The sequence below is a fragment of the Primulina eburnea genome, chromosome 4, assembly GCF_022965805.1.
Source record: "Primulina eburnea isolate SZY01 chromosome 4, ASM2296580v1, whole genome shotgun sequence".
Taxonomy (NCBI): domain Eukaryota; kingdom Viridiplantae; phylum Streptophyta; class Magnoliopsida; order Lamiales; family Gesneriaceae; genus Primulina; species Primulina eburnea.
Window position 1 is genome coordinate 23,710,115 of NC_133104.1, and position 7,390 is coordinate 23,717,504.

At 34.4% G+C, this 7,390-nt stretch overlaps 1 non-coding gene across 1 annotated transcript; it reads left to right on the forward strand.

The window, feature by feature from the left end:
• Nucleotides 1–2,265: 2,265 nt before the first annotated feature.
• TRNAL-UAA (transfer RNA leucine (anticodon UAA)) lies at nt 2,266–2,348 on the forward strand. Its single transcript has one exon. It is a non-coding gene; the product is annotated as a tRNA-Leu (tRNA).
• The last annotated feature ends 5,042 nt before the right edge of the window (nt 2,349–7,390 follow it).

Genomic DNA, 7,390 nt, shown 5'->3' on the forward strand with positions numbered 1-7,390 from the left:
AAAGGTCGCTTGAGCTCGAGACTAGCATCTGTGATATTGTGTACTGTGTTTCTTGGTAAGGGCCTAGAGATGTCCAAACATACAGATGGGTAGTCATACGATGATTATACCGAACAACCCTCCCTCGGACTTTCCAAGTGGTTTTCATTCATCGAGAGGAAAAGTCTGTGGTTATGATTGTACACCATTAGTCCTTACGACCCGGGACAACACTGAGGCTCTATATGCTAGGGCTGTGTTTTGACTCGTTTACCGGCTCCAGGAGAGTCATCAGGTGGCGAGGTTGGGTACAGTTGCGACACATATAGGAGCCAGTGCATTGTAGTCGGGGATTCACCTCTCACCTACGGGTGTGGATATCCTATGTGATCTGATGTAATAATAGTGCATGGAATCTTTGGCCAGAGTATGAGATGTACGTTAGAGAAGGAGTTCTCAAATAGTACACGCGATGCCACTATTAAAGTTATCACATAGTTATCGAATTATTATGCAACCCTCGATGAACCAATGGTTGCAGATTCGATCGTGATATATGAGATGAAGGGACCGTATTGTACGTTAATCATAATCGACTGGTTCTTGCAGGCACTATCAGTGATACCTAGGGGATCATGGGGCGATACTACTAGACGCTCTTACCATGATCTATTGGGTGCAATCAGAAATGAGTTCTGACATTCTTAATCAAGGTGTTGATGAGAAGAATGGGGCTAACTAGGGTAAGCCCGAATAAAAGATTATGTCCTAAATCACAAAGAGTTGTGAACCCACGGCTAGCTGTATCCCTGAACCATTGAGGGTCACACAAGTACTGGATTGTTTGTTCCCGTTGAGAGAATAAATTCAAGGAGTTGAATTTATATTATGATATAGTAAATTCAAGGAGTTGAATTTATGATAAATAAATTTTGAGAAAATAAATTCAAGGAGTTGAATTTATGAGATAGTAAATTCAAAGTGTTGAATTTATGAAATTTGGAGATAATAAATTCAAAGAGTTGAATTTATAAAACTTGATAATTTAATTTATAAAACTCAAAAGTTGGGTTTATAAATATTAAATTTTGGAGGTGATAAATTCAAGGAGTTGAATTTATAATTTAAACAATAAATTCAAATGTTGAATTTATATTCAATTTAATTTATTATGCTCAAAAGTTGAGTTTATTAAAAATTAAATTAAATATATTGGGAGTATGTTTAATGGGCTTGTAGGAGTACAAGTCCAACATATTAAATAATTAAAGTTATTAATGGACTTTGATTAATTCATTAAACTAGTTGGACTAGCCCAATTAATTAATCAAGCCCGTTAATATTAATTATGGAATTTAGGTTAAGTTTTTTTTAAGGGAATAAAAAAAAATAACCTAGCCTCCACTTGAGACCATTGTAACTCACGAGAGTTGTACAAAAATTCTCCAAATTTTTGCCACTTTCCAAAGAAAAGAATTTTGAATCCTCTCTCAAAATTTTAGATATCAACGTAAAACTTCTTCCAAATATTCTAGTGCTATTTGGAAGAGGAACAAATCTTCTAGTCGTGGACCTAATTAGAAGAATCGAAGAAATTTCGTAGGGATTCATCAAGCGCTACGTCCGCTAAAACGGTGTAGTTGGAGCCACGTGATTTATTCACCAAAAGTATAATCTTTAACATCCTATGAATGTTTATTGTTAAACCATACGAGCGCTCAAAGCAAAATATATTTTGATTGTCAAAATAAATAAAAATTTTAAAACTTCCGCTGCGTTTGGGCGTGTAGAAAAACCTGGATCCAACACAAACTTGTTTAGAGGATTTTGAGGAAGGATATTAGATGCTTTATTGAATTTTCTTTGTTTTGCAAATTGAAAGCATGTGTGTATATTGTCATTGTTAAATAATATTGCATCTCTTTCATTTCATAAGTTATAATTTCAGTATACTCGTCACTTGAGGTTTGTGATTAGATTTAGCTTCCAAATGAAGTGTCTACACAATTTTAATTTCTCTCGGTAGGACCATTATAAAACTATGAATATATCTCCTAATTTTTAATCAACCTAAATTTGATTGCTTTGTTTTATCCACATAAAAAGGTAATTCAAAAATTATCGCCATGCCATCCAAATTTAAGTTAATTATATAATCAATAAAGTATAGAATTCTTTATATAAAAAATATGCGATAACATAAAAAAACTCAAGTTGAAGACGGAGTGGGTGGTACGTTAAATAATATATATTATTTACGATATATTGGATCTCAAGCGGAACGGAGGTGGTTTGCCCGAGTGGTTAAGGGGGAAGACTTAAGATCTTCTGCACATAAGTGCGCGTGGGTTCGAACCCCACAGCCACCAAAATTTTTAAAGTGTAATTTAATAAATATAGTAATCTAACTAACCAACTAATTTTTTTCCTCGAAAATTGAAATAAACCGAATCAATTTAAAATCACTTATTGCCATCGGTAACAGAACTAACAATCTTTTTAAGAAATTAAAATAGAAAACAGAGTGACGAAACTAACTCTTACTGATGTTGAAAAATTTTAACCAATGAAACAATGAGTACAAAAAAATCGGTCGTTCCAGCTGAAGAGTTGTGTTGCATGGATGGTGTCTGATTGGTTCAAAAAAATTTAAGCAAACATGGAAGATTCTGGAATCTGAGCTGAAATAAGTGTATTCAAGCACGAGTCACATCCCAAACTCGAAAATTTTAATATTTTTATCGAGTTCGTTTCGAATCGAGGTTCAAATTCAAGTTCTGATGCTCATCATGATAGATATGTGTCAGCCTAAAATGCATATTTAACTTTGAGGGTAGTTTATTATTTTTGCGTTTTGTTAATTGTGATTTCATAATGTTAATTGATTTTCCAGTGACTCCTGCAAGTAGGTTAGTTTAGTCACTTCTTCCTTTAAAAAAAGTATTATGTCTATCATTCAGAGTTGCGGAAAAGAAGAAACCATGTGAGCGAAGGCAAATATTATCTCTTAATTTAATTAATATAATTTCTTAAATTAAATAATTTCTATAATATTATCTTTTTCTTATTGATTTGATTATGTATAATATTTTATAAGATTTTGTCTTTCTTGATGATGATGATATAATTATACAAATATTATCTTGATATAGTATCAATATTTGACTTTTCTTGTTGAATAAGTTACCTTGTTGAGATAAACTCTAGGTGAGACGAAGTCCATAAATAAGAGAAAGAAAGGCATTGATGGAGTTCTTCTTCTCGTTCAATTATACACACATTTTCGCTCATCGTGGAATTTTAGAGAAAAAAAATTATCAACGTTGCTGCTGTTGTGAAGAGTGTCGTTGCACATGCTGCCGTGATTGTTGGAGACACTTCAGACAACACGCATGCAAGTGTTGGCTGAGGATTGGGTTTCGTTGCTCCAAATTTTTGGCATTGAGTTTTTGCTTTCTTGAATAAGTTATATTCTGGTTGTTCGATTTTTAGAAAACATTTATTTTCTCAAAGTGTTGAAGAATTTGATTTTTGTGAAGATCACTAGTGATAGGTTTTTGTAAGCGTTTCAGTTTTCTAATGATTAAATTTTACCCTGAAGCATAGCATACATATTTATACTTGTGCATATTTAATTTTGTCAATCCTATTTTTTTAAAATCGATTTGTGTTACAAACTTTAATATTCCGCTGCATGTTGTCCCAAATGTTGTAACATTCGGCACAACAGTTAATTCTGATAAAACACAAATGCACAATCTAGCACCACTGTTTTCATATTAACTCACATCTGTCAAATAATAATTCTTACAGTGACCAATAACAAAAAAACCGAGAAAATTCTTTAACCAAGTTATTGATTCAATGGGCATATTATAATATCTTTTGAGTTTACACCATTGTTCTGCACTGTTTCCATTATCTAATACGTCTGTGTTTAGAGAATATTTGTGTTTCTTTGTGATATGGAATAGAAAATTGGATTCCGTAACTTAGTTGATGATAACTTAATTTCGAGATGAATTTTCTGTTAGAGTAGATGCCCTGCAAGCCAACGGTTGGCTAGAGAATTGATTGACTCAAGTGAAATAAACAATCTTTGTTTTAATATAATTTAACTTTTTATGGTCTTGTTATACTTTATCTGTATACCCATACAAACAACATAGATAAAGTCTTTGATTATGCTTTAATACAAATGAATCGTAATTCGATGTTGAAACTCATTTGTAAACACTGCATATTCTAAATTCGTTCCTAGTCGATTCAGCCGCCTAAAATAGGGATAAAGGCCGCTTGAGCTCGAGATTAGCATCTGTGATATTGTGTACTGCGTTTCTTGGTAAGGGCATGGAGATGTCCAAACATGCAGATGGGTAGTCATATGATGGTTATACCGAACAACCCTCACTCGGACTTTCCAAGTGGTTATCATTAATCGAGAGGATAAGTCCGTGGTTATGATTGTACACCATTAGTCCTTACGACCCGGGACAACACTGAGGCTCTATATACAAGGGCTGTGCTTTGACTCGTTTACCGGCTCCAGGAGAGTCATCAGGTGGCGATGTTGGGTACAGTTGCGACATATATAGGAGCCAGTGCATTGTAGTCGGGGATTCACCGCTCACCTACGGGTGTGGATATCCTATGTGATCTGATGTAATAATAGTGCGTGGAATCTCTGGCCAGAGTATGAGATGTACGTTAGAGAAGGAGTTCTCAAATAGTACACGCGATGCCACTGTTATAGTTATCACATAGTTATCGAATTAATATGCAACCCTCGATGAACCAATGGTTGCAGATTCGATCGGGATATATGAGATGAAGGGACCGTACTGTACGCTAATCATAATCGACTGGTTCTTGCAGGCACTATCAGTGATACCTAGGGGATCATGGGGCGATGCTACTAGACGCTCTTATCATGATCCGATGGGTGCAATCAGAAATGAGTTCTGACATTCTTAATCAAGGTGTTGATGAAAAGAATGGGGCTAACTGGGGTAAGCCCGAATAAGAATAAATATTATTTTGAATCACAAAGAGTTGTGAACCCACAGCTAGCTGTATCCCTGAACCATTGAGGGTCACACAAGTACTGGATCATTTGTTCCCGTTGAGAGAATAAATTCAAGAAGTTGAATTTATATTATATAGTAAATTCAAGGAGTTGAATTTATGATAATTCAATTTTGAGAGAATAAATTCAAGGAGTTGAATTTATAAATTTGAGAATTTAATTTATTAAACTCAAATGTTGGGTTTATTAAATATTAAATTTTGGAGGTGATAAAAATTCAAGGAGTTGAATTTATAATTTAAATAATAAATTCAAATGTTGAATTTATAATGTATTTAATTTATTAAGCTCAAAAGTTGAGTTGATTGATTAATAAATTAAATATGGCGGGTAATATGTTTAATGGGCTTGTAGGAGTACAAGTCCAACATAACAAATAATTAAAGTTTTAATGGGCCATGATTAAATTAATTACTAGTTGGACTAGCCCAATTAATTAAATCAAGCCCATTAATGTTAATTATGTCATTAGGCTATTATTTAATTATAAATAACACATGTTAATTAAAAACCTAGCCTACCACAACACAAGGTCTTCGAGACTTTCACTTTCAAAGAAAAAAAAACGGCCACTCCCCTTTTTGAAGGAAAATTTTGAGCCGTCTCTCTTAATTTTCTCTCCTACGCAAAATCCCTTCCAATATTTCTAGTGTAATTTGGAAGAGGATCAAACAATTCAGTCGTGGACCTGATTAGACGAAACGAAAAGAGTCTCTTGAAGAAAGTTCGTAGAGATTCATCAAGAGCCAGATCTGTTATACCGGATCGGTTGGTGTCCATTGATTAATTCACCAGAGGTATAACGATTTTAAACTCCCTATGTATGTTTATGTTTAAATTATACGAGCGTCCAAACATATTTTGATTGTCAAATAAATATTTTTAAATCTTCCGCTGCGTTTGCGCGTGTAGAAAACCGGGATCTAACAGTGGTATCAGAGCCAGGTTTTTCTAAATCGTATGGTTTTATGTTGAATAATTTATTTCTAACCACACAAGAAAATTTTTCAGAAAATTTAGCACCACAGAAATTTATTTATTTTTTTTCAGATTTTCGAAACAAAAAAAAAAATTTAAATTAAATCTGCCCGAAACTGTTCCAGGCAGTCCGTGCGCGTAGGCGTCGGACGCCTGCGCGCACCGCGCTAGCGCAAGTGCCGGACGCCTTCACGCACAGCGCTAGCGCAGGCGTCGGACGCCTGTGCGCACCGCGCTAGCGCATGCGACGCCTGCGCGCGGCGTCGGTGCGCCTAGTGTGTTTTGCGCCCACAGGGCCGCTGCCGCTGCCCGAAACGTTCGGGCAGCGGGCGTGCGGTGGCCGGGGAGCGTCTCGGGAAGCGCGCTGAATAATGGGCTTGTATTGTTTGGGCCTAGGGTGCGATTTTCTACTTTTTCAAATTTTTGGGTAAAATTGGTTCAATTTTTATTTTGGAAAATTGATTTTTAGAAAATTAATAATTTTCTTGTGAAATAAATAATTAGAATATGATTTTAATTATTTATGGGAAAAATGAGTTTTTACAAGAAATCAATTATTATTGATTTAATTGGAAATTAAATAAAGGGGTTTATTTAATTTATTAAATCTTTAATAATTGTGGTGGTTAGTGATATAATTATTAGATATATGATTTATCAATTAATTAAATTGTTTAATTAAATTGTTGTTAATATTTGATATTAAATGCATGAAGGATGATCGAGAGCCTTGACCAATGTGTTAGGTGTATGTTAGGATATTTTACTGCTTTATTCGTTTTTTAATATTTGATATTATTAAAGTGAGCCTGGTTTATGGCCCGTTCCCACCCCATGAGATGTATCCCTTATGTGCCATGGCTATTTAAATGTAATTATTAGAAATAGTGGGAGATCAAGACTGGAAGATGGTGGGCCCGATGATCAAGATGAAGACATGTAAAATATTGGAAGCTCTTGTAATAGTTGCATTTGCATCCCTGCATTCACCTAGGTTTATACCTGGATCCATGTATGACTCACATGGATCTAATAGTGTTGGCGATCGATCATCCTTATTAATTGTTGAATGTCATATTATGATATATATGATATATAGTAGTATGCATGTATGTATATTATTATATAATATAGTTGCATGAATCCGGCAAACATACAAACTTGTGGCACACGATTTTTAAATTAAAATTACGAGACAATTTTAAAATTAAAATCCCTCATTTTGAATAAGATTCAAAATTTATATCAAACCGAAAAAGTAAAAATTAAAGGAGTTTAATTTTCCTTGCCTTCCATCAACCGTGGTTGCATGTTGATCGATATCCGCGGATAGTGTGTAACGAACCG